Raw genomic sequence first — 14,801 nt, 5'->3', positions numbered from 1 at the left:
CACTCTCTGACTCTGATCTTCTGCCTTCCTCTTCCAGCTTTAAGTCCCCATGTGATTATATTGCCCTCCCCCCAAACCCTCCCAGAGAATCTCCCTATTTGCTGTTCAGCAAAATTAATTCCATCTGCAATCTCAATTCCCCTTTGCTATGTAATGTAACATATTCCAATGTTCCAAGGATTAGGACATGGATGTCTTTGGTGGGGAGGACATCATTGTATTTACTTTTAGGTTGCATAGCTAGCAGGGGTGCATAGTGAGTTGGATTCAAATGCGAATCTGCCTACAAAACTCCCATTCATAACTGCCACATTCACCAACCTCTCACCTGGTTGCCATGCTGTTCTTTCTGCTGCTTGCATGACTTTGGATGTACTTCATAACACTTTTCCAAAGAAGACATCCAGATGGCAAACAGACACATGAAAAGATGCTCAACATCACTCATCATCAGGGAAATACAAATCAAAACCACAATGAGATACCACTTCACACCTGTCAGAATGGCTAAAATGATCAATTCAGGAAACAACAGATGTTGGCAAGGATGTGGACAAAGGGGAACACTTTTACACTGTTGGTGGAAATGCAAACTGGTGCAGCCACTCTGGAAAACAGTATAGGGATTCCTAAAAAATTAAAAATAGAACTACCCTTCTCTGCCTGACTTATTTCGCTGACAAAAACTGAGGACTGATGGATGTGGGGGGAGGGGGGGATGGGCATGGAGGAGGATACTTGTGGGGATGAGCACTGAGTGTTATGTGGAAACTAATTTGACAATAAACTATTAAAAAAAAAAAAAATAGAACTACCCTCCGACCCAACAATTGCACTACTAAGTATTTATCCAAAGGATACAGGTGTGCTGTTTTAAAGTGGCACATGTACCCCAATGTTTATAGCAGCGCTATCAACAATAGCCACATCATGGAAAAAAACCCAAATGTCCATCAGCTGATGAATGGATAAAAAAGATGTACACACACACACACACACACANTCTGATAGATGAAGAAAAAAAATATACACACACACACACACACACACACACACACACACACTGAAATACTACTTGGCAATGAAAAAGAATGAAATCTTGTCATTTGCAACAACATGGATTGAACAGGCGGGTATTAGACTAAGCGAAATAATAGAAATAATAGAAAGACAAATATTATATGATTTTATTCATATGTGGAATTTAAGAAACACAACAGTTGAACATAGGGGAAGGGAAGGAAAAATAAGAAGAAAGCAGAGAGGGAGGCAAACCATAAGAAACTCTTTTTTTATTTTATTTTATTTTTATTTATTTTTTTAAATTTATTTCTAGGAGAGAGAGGGAGACAGCGTGAGCAGGGGGGGATCAGAGAGAAAGGGAGATACAGACTATGAAATTGGCTCCAGGCTCTGAGCTGGCAGTCAGCACAGAGCCCGACACGGGGCTCGAACCCACGAACCGCGAGATCATGACCTAAGCGAAAGTCGGACGCTTAACCGACTAAGCCACCCAGGCGCCCCCATAAGAGACTCTTAAATACAGAGAACACACTGAGGGCTGCTGAAGGGGAGGTAGAGGGGGGATGGACTAAATGGGTGATGGGCATCGAGGAGGGCACTTGTTGGGATGAGCACTGGGTGTTGTATGTGAGTGATGAATCACTGGGTTCTACTCCTGAAATCAATACTACACTGTATGTTAACTAACTTGAATTTGAATAAATTAATTTAAAAAAGAAAACCTAAATCTGAAGCCTCCTCATTACTCAAAGCTCAGCATGACTTCCATCTCTGCTAATGAGCATTTGCTGAGTAAGCACCCAAATCATGGGGTCAACCTCCATTTTCAGTCTTCCCTTCTGTGGGTGTGTAGAATCTGGAATAAAGAACTAATCCCAACTCCGTGTAGCCCACCTCATTTTATGCCATCTACCCATTTGNTCAATTCAGGAAACAACAGATGTTGGCAAGGATGTGGACAAAGGGGAACACTTTTACACTGTTGGTGGAAATGCAAACTGGTGCAGCCACTCTGGAAAACAGTATAGGGATTCCTAAAAAATTAAAAATAGAACTACCCTTCTCTGCCTGACTTANTGGTGACAGAAACCTACAGAGAAGAAGCAAAAACCACCCACTCTGCCATTGCTGTGCGTATTACTGTGGTGAGTCCTTCCTGCCTGCTTTTAAATATATATATTTTGGGGGCGCCTGGGTGGCTCAGTCGGTTAAGCATCCGACTCTTGATTTTGGTTCAGGTCATGATCTCACAGTTTGTGAGTTTTAGTCTCGAGTCAGGCTTTTTGCTGATGATGCAGAGCCTGACTGGGATTCTCTGTCTTCCTCTCTCTCTGCCCCTCCTCTGCTCTCTCTTGTTCTCACTCTCTCTCAAATAAACTGAAAAAACAAAAAAACTTTAATAAAAATATATATACTTGCACACATCTGAATGTACAATGGGAGCAATGGCCCTCCCCTCAGTTTCACCCTTCAGACTTGCATTTCAATCCTTTATGACTCAGAGGTTTTCTCCGATTCACATTTCCCTGGTTGGAGTTAAGTGGTAGTTGATGCTTTCAACATAGCCATGCCTACTGCAACCACCACTGTATTTCTTGTTTGTCCTGGGGTCCACCCAGGGACCCCTGCTTGCCCTAGATCTCAGGATCAGAGCCGATGGAGGCCCACACTGTTACTCACTTCCTGGGAACGTGGGCCATCATACCATCTTCAAACTTCTACACCAAAGTGCAGTATGTCAGTTTCACTCACATTATTGTTGGCCAAAGCAGGTCACATGGCCCCATCTAACCTACAAGGATCACAGGAGGGCAGCTCTGTCACGGTCATGACATGATCATCAGCCTCCATGACTATCACCATCCCTTGGCCAAACCAAGGCAGTGAGGCATTCTTGCCTCTTTGGCTACTGTGGAGGGAGATGGTTACTGGATCTGCAGTCCCAACAGCAAAGAGAGAAGCATACTGTTTGGAAGAGCAACAGTGCTGAGTAGCCAAAAACAGGCAATTGTCCAGGCAGCAAACCTCATCAGCTACCCAGGGTTTGAATGCCTTTTACATGGGCAATCTCAAAAAAACACACCCCCAATTAATATTTTCCCATTTGTTGGGGAGCGGGGTTGTATTTGCTTTTTATTTATTTTTATTAGTAGGCACTTTTTTTTTTTTAGCACTTTTAGGTTTGTGGAAATACTGAGCAGAAAGTACTAAATAGAATTCCCTTATATCCCCTTTTGACATGCCCAGAGCTTCCCTACTCTGAACATCTTGCATTAATGTGGTACATTTGTGATATTTGGTGAATGGAGTTGGCTGAGGTTCTTAGCCAGGGAGGAGCCTTACCCCCTGTGGCAAGGAGTCTGAGCTCTTGGTGGTCCTGACTCTGTGGAATGGTGATGATTTTTACTTAATCTCAGTGTTCTTGGTGGTCCAGGGAGGCACAGCAGGAGACTCTGGGGGCTGCCCCCATATTCCCCTCCACCCACTTTGAGCAAATAGTTCCTTCACCCTCGAGGATCAAGATCAATCATTCCATCACTATAATCCATTCCTTTGCTGGTTAGCTCCATAGCATGAGGAACCCTAAATGGCCAACTAGCAGCATTATTTCCCACTGGGTGGATGGAAGAAGCAATCTTTTCTAGGAGACTAAAACCTGTAATGCAGAAGATACCAGCAACATGGCCACTGAAGAGAAAAATGTAATCAGTTTATCAGAGATACTTGTGAAAAATTACTTATTCCCTTCCATCTCATTGTTCTTAGGCCCATATGCATTAGTTATGAAAGAAACTGCACCATACGTGGGTCTCCGGCTAAGAGTACAGAGCACAGTCTGTCGAGCAACATCATAACATCACAAGGTGTTCTTCCCTGCCTGGCACACATCTGTGTTTTCAGCAAACCATTTATATCCGTCATTAGGATCATCGCATATATTCTGTTTCTCCTCTCCTTCCAGCAACCTAGTAGGAAAGTCCTTCCTCCTTCCCTGGAACTTAAGTTTGCCTTGTGCCTCGATGTGACCAATGATATACGAGTGGTAGTGCTAACTCCCATCAAGGAATGTGTTGGCTTATCATTTTTTTTTCTTACCTTGGTAACTGCCATCAGCCTGAGCTCAGGTGGGGTTGGGTCTGAAATGTGATTGAGAAATAACCCATTGTTGTGCTGGGGTTTACTTCTTTACCATAACTTAACCTATCCTCACCAACTCACCATTTATTCTGTAAGTTCAGTTGCCTCTGGGCCATGGTGTACATGATAAAACCAGTGAAATTCATTTGTTGTAAAGTGATTCCTTTTAGAGACAAGGCAGTGAAAAAGGTGTTTGGTAAGTCTGTGGATGGTGGTGCTGATGGAATACAGTAACCAGGAGAAACAAAGCCAATTTTGGAGTCAATGTCTGTCCCAAAGAGGACGCGTACTGTTCCCTCATGCTGGAATGGGCCAATGTTATCAACCTGCCACATGGAGTTGTTGGTTGGTCCCACAAGATGCCACAGGGGAGATAACGTTTGCATAATTTGCTGGCAAATAAACCACACAGTGGTGATGGTCAGGTCAGTCATAATAAAACAAAGTCTCTATCATGGATCCCAATCATAGGCTTTAGCATAAGCTCGAGGGCCACGTAGGTGTTCTTAGTCATTGATCATTGGAGGAAAGACACTAACAAAGTTCCCCAGGGTGTGTCATCCCATCTGTCTGATGACTGAGAGCGCCCCCTGCAGTGGGGATCTTTGGGTGGCCTTTCAGGTAAGATGAGTAGTCTCAGCTTCTGGGCTCATTTCAAAAGGACCAGCCTTTTACCCCAAATCTCTTTGTCTCTCGTCCTCAAGTCCTGGTCATCTGGGGCCCTGACCTCCATGTCATGGTCCACTAATCAGTACGGCTCCTCACCCTCTGCCCTTTCTTCACCCCTGGTTGCCACGGATGCAGTCAGTATGAGGACATGGCACTATTAGCCATCGTTTTCCTCTCCGTTAAGGTTACTTCTGACCACGTGGACAAGATGATTGCTCAAAGTTCTGTCTATAGAGGCTTCTTCCATTCTGCTTTCCTTCAGGGTACCTGAATAACAAACAGCTTAACACAGCACCAGTCCACTGCCACGTGGCACTGACACACTTTGCAAATATCTACTTATCTATAGAGATAGATAGGTAAATAGATAGATAGATAGATAGATAGATAGATAGATAGATAGATAGATAGATAGATAGATAGTAGATAGATAGACAGATCATGCTCCATTTTTCTTCTCCTCTCTAAGTGTCACAGGTGTAGGCTGAAGAAGGGACACCATTGTGAGGAAAGAGTGTCAGCTACTAGCCCATGCTAAGTTCCTGTGTCTACAGACTCTGCTTGTCCAGCCCAGACCTTCCACTGACCGATGGAGCAATGCCGGATGCACCAGACTTTGTGGCAGGTTGGTGGGTTAACACCTGGCTCATGACTGGCAACCAAGGTGGCATGGCCACCTCGTGTCCCTGGAATGACAGAAGCTATTCCCAAAAGAAGACCCTTATGTGCTCTGGGGGGTGTGGATGGGTTCCAAAATCCACAGGAACTCTGCTGTGACACTGTCCAGTCGAGGCTGGTCACTGGCCCCTCACAGAGTCTCAGAGGGGCTTTCTGCAGTGGATCAAAGCGATAGTAGGGGCCTCACAGCTGGTCCCCATGTGCTGTTCAAAGTGTCCATCTTAAGATAAACTAAAAAGTCTTTAAAGAAAATAAGCTATAAGCAGTAAAAATAAATGTTGAAAGACACAAATCCTGAAGTTTACAGAATTAATTTTTAAAGCAATGAAGAAATAAACAACGGAAAATGTTTTTAAATTTAGAAAGGCAGAGTGAAGCGGCATACACTGAGGGTATGAACGACGAAGACGTCATTAAAAAGGATTCGGAGATTATAAAAATGAAGTTTTAACATGATTCAAGAGGAATAAAATAAAAATAATTTGATGATGGAAGAAATCTGGAAATAATGGAGAGACAGTAACTCAATAAGATGGCAATTCTAATTCCAGCGCTTTTCTAGACAAATATGAAAAGAATCCTCCTAATGGTATACGCAACCCTCATGACCCCCAGCTTGGTGAGAAGACCAGGCCATGTTCTCAAGATGGCATTGAATCTAATACTTGGCTTCTCACCTTACCCAAGCAAGAAGGTAGAAACTGGCAACTTTCATAGCTGAGGTAAATTTGCCATCAGCAGGACTTTGGCACGTGACCCTGAATGTCCCCAGAGATGTTCCCATATCCTTCATTACCTTGCAGCCAACACACATGCAATGCACTCACCATTCTGTGCATGCAAATTGAGCAACAGATGCTATGGGTCTTCAAGAGACATACACACAAACTAATCCAAACCCTTGCTCCCAAAGTCTCAGGCAATAAAAAGGAATAAAAGTCCCATGTGAAAACTAGTGAAGCTGATGGCTACTTGCACCCACTGGCCTCCAGCCTGATGTCCTCCCATGTGACTTCACTTTGGTTTCAGGCCAACTTTGAACTAATCAATGTCATGGTGACCCTTTTTTATAATTTTATTTAAAATTTATGGGCTCGTAGAAGGCAATGCATTGCACATAAAGCGCCTCACTGGAAAAGTGCTCCCCAAACACCTAGTCACCAGATCTCTCTCCTGTTACCCAGCCACTGGGTGCTTCCTTACTGCCATGGGTCAGGCTCACAGAACCAGCACCCGAGATGGAGATCTGCAGGCAGGAAGCCATTGGAATGGGCTTTGGAGATCAACACTGTCATCTCCAAGGATGGTCGGAGTTTTGGGGGTGGGGGAGATGTCAGTGAAGGGAGATGACAGCAATCAGATGGAACGAAGTGGTTTTCATGAGGTTAAGGGGGCAGCCCTGGGAAGTGGCGATGGGGAGCAGAGAAGGCAAACCCATCCTTCTGGCCCTGGTACATCTGGGATTCAAAGAAAAACCCTTGAAAGAACTGAGTCAGAGAGCCTTTCCCCTTAGCAGAAAATCAGTTTTTGAGGAAGGCAGGTAAGAGGGAAACTTTCTGAGAATGCAAGGGGAGTTTGCCATGATAGAGGTGATCCAGAAGACATGGTAGAAAGATCTAGAAAAGAGGGAAGAAATAGCAGATAGAGCCTAATTAGGAAGCTCGGAGAGCCTGTGGGAATTGTCTCCGGCAGTGATGAATGACCGAACCTCCCATGAACCAAGCCGTCAGCCTCCCACTAAGCATGGGTGACTCTGCAGCATGGCTCCTGGCTCTGGTAGAACTTGTAAGCAGCCTAGCTTAATACTCCCAGGCCTTGCATGTTTCAACCAAATAAGGTGCTCCTCCAGACCCCGACAAAAGGCAAAGACATAAACTCTGGGATGTTGTCAAGAAACACAAAATAGAAGTGGCACCAATGACCACTTCTCCCATGCCCTACACCAAGGGCAGAGGAAGAAATGCCCCTGGTCTGGGCATCCTGCCGGGAGCAAGGCAAGGCTGGGCACAGGTGCGGCATTGTGCCACGGTGCTACTGTCATCGCGTTCCCATTATCAGAAGCCTTGCTTTTCCTCCACTAGCAGTCACGTGTATCCATTGGCTCAGAGGCCTAAGGATGACCTGAGATGCTAAGAATCCCGAGGCCTCCATTCGGGACACCTGGGGTTTCCCTGGCGACAGAACCTTGGTGGAGCTGCCTCTCAATTTCCGTTTGCGGTACCTGTGGTGTCTGAGCCACAACCTGAGATCTATGAGTCGATCCTTCTAAACACTTGCCGGCCTGACATGACCATCGAAACTCACCTTGCTTCTACGATTAACAGCTGACCCCGGGGACTCTGCCCTTTGCTGCGATCCCTTGAGAAAGACATGGCTTCTGACACAAGGAGGTGGGGCTACAGGGCAGCCGCCAGAGGAAAGCCCAGGATGCCCATGGCAGATGCCCAGAGAGCATGCTACACAGTGTTCTAACTTGGAGACAGAGATGACATTTACACGCATGGTGGCAGAGATGAAGTTGGCAAGGGGGAAGAAAACAATGGATATAAGTTCATAAAAATGTAAATCCATAAAAATAGTGGGAAAAGGGCGAATACTTTAAAAATGTGCAGTATTTGTGAAAGTCATTCAATAAGTGAAAAAGTCTTTAAAATTGAACAATAAATAGGCCAAAAGAAAAATAGCACAGGTAACAAGACAGACTTTCTGACTGTGTTGAGTTCAAAAGCCAAGTTGTCCGTTTTGCGGCTGTGTGACTCAGGGCAATTACAAAACCTCTCTGAGTCTCGTCACCCCGCCTACAAAACGAAGAGCTTGCATTGTTACTGGGAGAACACTGGCAGTGTAATGGGTGCCAGACATGGAGCACAGTCTCTAGCCTAGAAAAGCCATTGTATCCGTTACTGTTAGACTTTTTGCAACTGCTTAGAATGCATTCTAAATGTTTACAATTTTAACATCTCTAATAACTTTAAACTTAAAATAATGCAACTTAAATTCTCATATATCGAATGGGCAAAGCTTTCATAAAATCAACATATGCCTATAAGACAGATGGGACATTTCAAAGCCCATTAGTAGGAGTACAAATTGGTGTCACTTTTGTCGTGGGCAATTTAGTGATGCACACCAAACAACAAGATAGAGAATGGTCCTCTGACCATATATTCCATTTCTTACTATTTATTCTGCAGGAACAAAAAGAATCCTGGGTTAAAATCCGTGTACAAGGTTACTTACCACCATGTTATTTATTACAACAGTGAAAAAGTAAAAACAAGGTGGGTGTTTAGAAAAGTGAGCTGATTGGGGCTCCTGTGTGGCTCAGTCTGTTAAGCGTCTGACTCTTGATTTCAGCCCAGGTTCATGAGATCAAGCCCCACGTTGCTTGGGATTCTGTCTCCCTCTGTCTCTGCCTTTCCCCCACTCATGCTCACTCTCTCTTTCTCTCTCTCAAAATAAATAAATAAACATAAAAAAAGAAAAGTGAGCTGGTGTCACTGTGGGTCATGCACAGAGTGAAAGATCACAGGTGCGTCAAAAGGATGCTCCCAAGTCATGATCAGTAACCAAAAACACCGTCATGATCTGTTTAGTAGGTGACAACTAAATATTCTCTCCCCTTGAATTCCTCCCCTCCATCACCCTTCGTTTGCAGAATCAACTTCCCTGATTCCTGCTTCCCATCCTCCATTCCCGGAGATCCCCTCCGAAGGTCCCCTCTGGGTCCAGGTCTCTCCTTATCTGCCCAGTTCCCCAGTGCCCGGGGCCTGCCTTGCTTCCCTTTGCTCGATACACAGTCTCCCTGGGCAACAGCATCTGCATCCAAGCCTTCCGCTGTGCAGGGATTCTCCTGAATCTGTCATCCAACTGACTTTCCTCCTCTGCTTCTCCTGTGTGGCTAATGCTTGCCTATCAGCTCACCCCTGTCGTCAGCAGCCCCATCGAGCCAGCCACCCAGCCCTCTCATTCTGGCTTCATGTCTCCTCCTTCCTCCGCTCCTTCCTCCCCAGCACACGGGCCTAATCAGGGTCTTTGTCATGTCCAGCTAGACCATCAGTAGCCTCCTTTCCTGCCTCCCTGTTTCCCTTGACGGAAACTAAACAGTTCGTGACAACAGCCAGTGGGGAGTAGACTGTCCTGCTACAATGAACTGTAGTTGTGCCATTTGCCCACTTAAATTTTTAGTCGATGTCCCTCTGCCTGCTCTGTGTTAAGCACTCTTTTGTGTGATAGGCCGGGCCCTTCGAGACCTACCCTGGAGCTTTCAGTCCAGGCTCATCCCCATCATCTCGAGAAGGCCAGCGATAACAAAGCTTGTGTCCCCTGAACACCTTCCTCCCTCCAAAGCTTCCAAGCATTGCTCGGCACCCAGGTGCACACACCGCGTCCTTTGTGGCCTCATGGAGCCACCAGCCCCGCTGTCACATCCCCTGGAGCCCTGGGCAGACTCGGACGCGCTTCCCCTTAGCTCCTCTCTTCTTCATTCCCACCTCCGCCGGAGCAAACACCACCTTGTGTTCACTCGTTGGTGTTTATGCCTCCAAATGGTACTTAACGGCAAGGACCAAAATTTTCTATTTCCTTATCCCGGCTGCCTTTCACGGGGCCTGGCTCCCTGGGGCTCTGGGTCGCAAGCCTTCATATAGCAGCAGCGGTGATGGGACCAAAAGAGACCAAACTCAAGGCCAGGTTGAGAAGGGGGCCTGGTCTGCAGCTTCATTTCCAGAAACTTCTTCCTCTGGGGATTTCATTAATGAAAATGTCTCCAGGATTTGGCTCACACTGTAGGCAGCCTTCTCTCCCCTTATGGCCCTGAATGTCCAGCACATCCAGCACTTGCAGGGCACTGCCCAGTGCTCCACTTCTTTACGAAAGCGTCGTCGCTGAATATAACAAATCCTCAGACAACTTTGGCAATTTTCCAAGTTGGGCACAGGGTGAACGCCTCTAGGCTCTGTCACATGTTCTGTCCTTCTGTTGGGGTCACATGCAGTGACCTTGAGGTCGAGGGGACTCCATTTCCAGGCCACAGCTGCAAAATTTTGCACAGTCTGTATATGACAGACCAGATGCAGTGATACTGAATTTTAACTCTGTGTCTCTGAACCAGAGATTGCAAACTAGTGGCCCAAGGGCCGCTCTTGCCTAGAGGACATGTAGCCGGTAGTAGTGTATTACAGTCGTCAAACGTGAATGTCTGTAGGAGAGGCATGTCCCCCCCATCTGCCTGTCCTCTGGCCCTACTCACCCGTGACCCTGCCCGGCGTCTGTGACCACGCCTGAACCTGGCACACGGAGTGAGCTCCAGACCCAGGGGCTGAGCCTGAGGACGGTCCCTGAGATGCGGTCACAGTGGCTGCTGGCCGCTAACCCATTTCCTCGGCCTGGGCTCTTCTGCCCACTTTGAAGCTCCGTAGTGAGAAAGGTGGGGAATTTCGGGGCCCGGGCTCCAAGGAGGCATAAGTGCCCTCGCGGTCAGGGCGATTATGAAACAGACCGGCCTGGGGAGCTCCATGCTGGGGAAGCTCCTCTCTGAAAAGCAAAACTTAATTTGGGGTGGTGGGGATTGAGTAACAGCTTCTGCCAAACGAGGGAGTCAGGGTCCCAGTGAGACCCGGGAGACTGTTCCTGGATTTGCACAGTAGATGAAAATGGGCGACACCCGGCTATTTTTAGCCCTCCTCTCTGCCACGCTGGCAAACGGTCTCCTGCTAACTGGCCGGCCATGGCTTCCATGTGTGCAAGCGGGAATGCAGCGGCTGAAATGCTTCCAGAGGCTGAGTCTGCTTCCTTAAAAGGCCTGAGAAAGTCACATCGGGTGGCTACAGGGACAGGAGCATGGACCCCGCATGGAGGACGACGAATTTCCACCCGAGAGAGAGCTCTTTGGGCCTGCACCCGAGCATCCTTTACATGAAGATAGGTTTTTATTTAGAAACTCAAATACAGACGAAGAGTGGAGGCGGCAGATACGCTGCGTTCGACCGTCTGAGGAAAGACAATCCTTGTGTGAGTCATGCGCGGCAGACACTTTAGAGCCACCCGCATAAATCCCCTTCAGACACTTACTTTACGAATCAAAGCTGTTTGGTCAGTTGATTGGAGCTTGATGCTAAACAGACCCAGTCCTCAGCTCACGCCTTTCCCAGGGAAACCTCACAGAAGGAAACGGTTTTCAGAATATATTCTAAGATGAATAGAATAGAACAGAATTTGGATTAGAATATTTCTTTCTTTTCAAATTTTTATTTATTTATTTTGAGAGAGAGAAAGAGAGAGAGGCAGAGAGAGAGGGAGAGAGAGAGAATCCCAGACAGGCTACGCACTGTCAGGGCAACTGTCAGGTTGTCTCACCAACCATGAGATCATGATCTGAGCCAAGAAACCCTGTAATCAAGAGTCAGATGTTTAGCTGACTGAGCCCCCCAGGGGCTCCAGGATTAGAATATTTCTAACTTTGGACCTTAATTCTGAATACTGTAAAATATGCCTAAGTTTTTGTTTCTGGAAATGGTTAATATTTGTTTTTATATCCTGAAGCTGTGTCTTATCATGAGTAGTATTAATTCCCTTGATGAGGTAGGAGATTCGACAAATTATTTATTGTGTATAAGGCCAAGCCCTCTGTTGCCCCACTAAATACAGAAAAACAAAGATGGAGAAATGTTTGTGAAGTCTTTTGCACAGCCCTGAACTCCTATTCAACCACTATACTGTTTTCCAAAACCTAAGTGTAGGTCACAAGCATTAAATTCAGCCCGGGAGTTAGTGAAGGCTGCCAGGAAATCGAGAGGGTGGGGAATTGGGTGCGGGCTGGAGTGCTGGGCACAGACCACCCACATCCAAGTCTAGGCATGCAGTGAAAGGTGCCTCATTGAGGCAGTGAAGCTGACGGTCCTGAGTTCTCCTGGGCCACCGTGATGGAGCCACAATAAACTAAATGTCAGTAAGTCCCATTAGCTCAAGTGCTCCCCTTTAACAAAAGCTATAAAGCTTTGTTTTTGCTATTCTGTTCTTTCTTTGGAAAACGGCAAGGGAGTTCATCGAGAAGAATCAATCTTATACAGTAAAACTTTGGATTGCAAGTAACTTGTTCCGCCAGCGTTCTGCAAGATGAACAAACATTTCTGATACATTTTAACTTAATAAAGGAGTGATATCTTGCGATACGAGTAGTATGTGATGTCGAACGTCACATGATCACAACTGATCCAATGGTTCTCTGTCTCTGTCTCTGTCTCTCTCTCTCTGCGGGATGGTGGGTGATTGTCCCCCATGGCTCAGATGCTCAGTCTCAGGCTACGGTGTTTATCAGAAATCAGAGATTTTTCAGAATGTTGGAAGGTGCCCATAACTGGCACTAGTGTATTTTTTGTCACTTCAAAGCACCTATGGACAGTACTTTGCTTTTCCATATGAGAGTAAGCTCAGTGATGCTTTTCTTCCTTCTAGGTCAGGCTGCCAGCAGATAAAGACCCTTTTCTCTGCTGCTTTATTTCAATTACATTAAATACAGTATGACAGGATTATTTTTTAATAATTACTATTTCTACATTTAATTTTTAAAATTTATCGTTGAAGTATAGTTGGCATACAATGTTATATTAGTTTCAGTTGTACAACATACTGATTTGACAATTGTACACATTACACATTGGATACCATGATATGCAAATACCATCTACCATCATAAAACACTATTAAAATATACTGAAGACTTGTTAATGGTAGGTGCTTGATAAATACTTTATAGATGAATTAAAAAGTCAGCCAAAATATCTTGTGATGAGTTTTTATATGAGTTGAATAGAAAAAAATAATAAACTTCTTGTAATTGTGTGAGTTCACAAATGACAATAATTTTTTCAGAAACTCTGAATATATTTTACATGGATGGAGCATAACCCATACAATGTGTTATATTTCCCATAAATAAATCTTCAAAAATATTATCGACTATATTTCCAGTAGTGTATTTTTTATCTCCGTGACTTACTTATCCTGTAACTGAAAGTTTTTACCTCTTAATCCCTTTACTTATTTTACTTATCTTCCTACTCATCTCCCCTCTGACAGCCACCAGTTTGTTCTCTGTATTTAAGAATCTAGTTTTTGTTTGTTTGTTGTTTTGTTTTGTTTTGTTTTGCACATATAAGTGAAATAATATGCTATTTGTCTTTGTTTCTCTGATTCCCTTAATACAATACCGCTACACCCATCAATGTCATCACAAAGGTCAAACCTTTATTATTTGTGACTAATATTCCAGTGTGTGTGTGTGCGCACGTGTGTGCATGCGTGTGTGTATCTCACATCTTTATCCACTCATCTAAAGATGGACACTTGTGTTGCTTCCATATCTTGGCTATTGTGAATAATACTATAACACACATACAGTATGACAAGACAGATTGTTAATACTGGACTGTAGTCAACATCCATTAGTGATAGTGAAAGTCATCCTACACAATAACCCTCCTCTCTCTTGTCTCCCTCACACCAGCCACGAAGGTTTTCAAAGATAAGTGTGAGTTAATTTGGGTTTTTAAAAATATTTTGTGTTATCTTTATTACTTTTGTTATATTACAGTATTGTAATCATTTTTATATGAATGTGTTTGGATTGCAGAATGAATCATCTGAGTTTCCATTGCTCCTTATGGGAAAATTCACTCTGATATACAAGTGCTTTGGATTACAAGCATGTTTCCAGAACGAATTACGCTCGCAAACCAAGGTTTTAACGTAGCATTGGATGAACTACCTGTAGTTTCTTAAATGGCACATACCGTCGTGAGCCGTGGATGCACACACAGACCCGCGCCGTCATGGATACGGTAGTGGGTACAGTTGGCCTCCATCCTCCTGACCAGCTTCCCACCTATCTTTAGGATCTTGAGCTTGAAGCATGGGGGGCTTGTTTGCCAGTTGTCTTGCCAGTGACTGGCTTGGGAAAGGGAAATGTCAAGGGAAGTTTGCTGGGGGCTGCTGGGGGACACTCCCTCACTCCCTTAAATAGTACTGCATCCAAATGAGAGCATCTTGGCACCAGGCTAAGGGTGAGCCCAAACTGAAAAAAGCAGGCAGCAAGGACAGAACCCGGGCCCTCAAAGGTATCATCCAGCCACCTGACTGGCCAGTCGCACAGTCCAGGCTCCAGATTTTCTGTGCAGCGGAGGTAAAAACTGTTCCTAGGGCCCAAGCCAACTCGAGACAGGGTTCCCGTTCCCGGCTGCTGAGAACATCTACCGCACACGTCAGCGTCCACACGGGTCTTCTCCAGATCTCCC

The sequence above is a fragment of the Crocuta crocuta genome, unplaced genomic scaffold (genome assembly GCF_008692635.1).
Source record: "Crocuta crocuta isolate KB4526 unplaced genomic scaffold, BGI_CrCroc_1.0 scaffold290, whole genome shotgun sequence".
Taxonomy (NCBI): Eukaryota; Metazoa; Chordata; class Mammalia; order Carnivora; family Hyaenidae; genus Crocuta; species Crocuta crocuta.
This window is presented reverse-complemented; position numbering follows the sequence as displayed.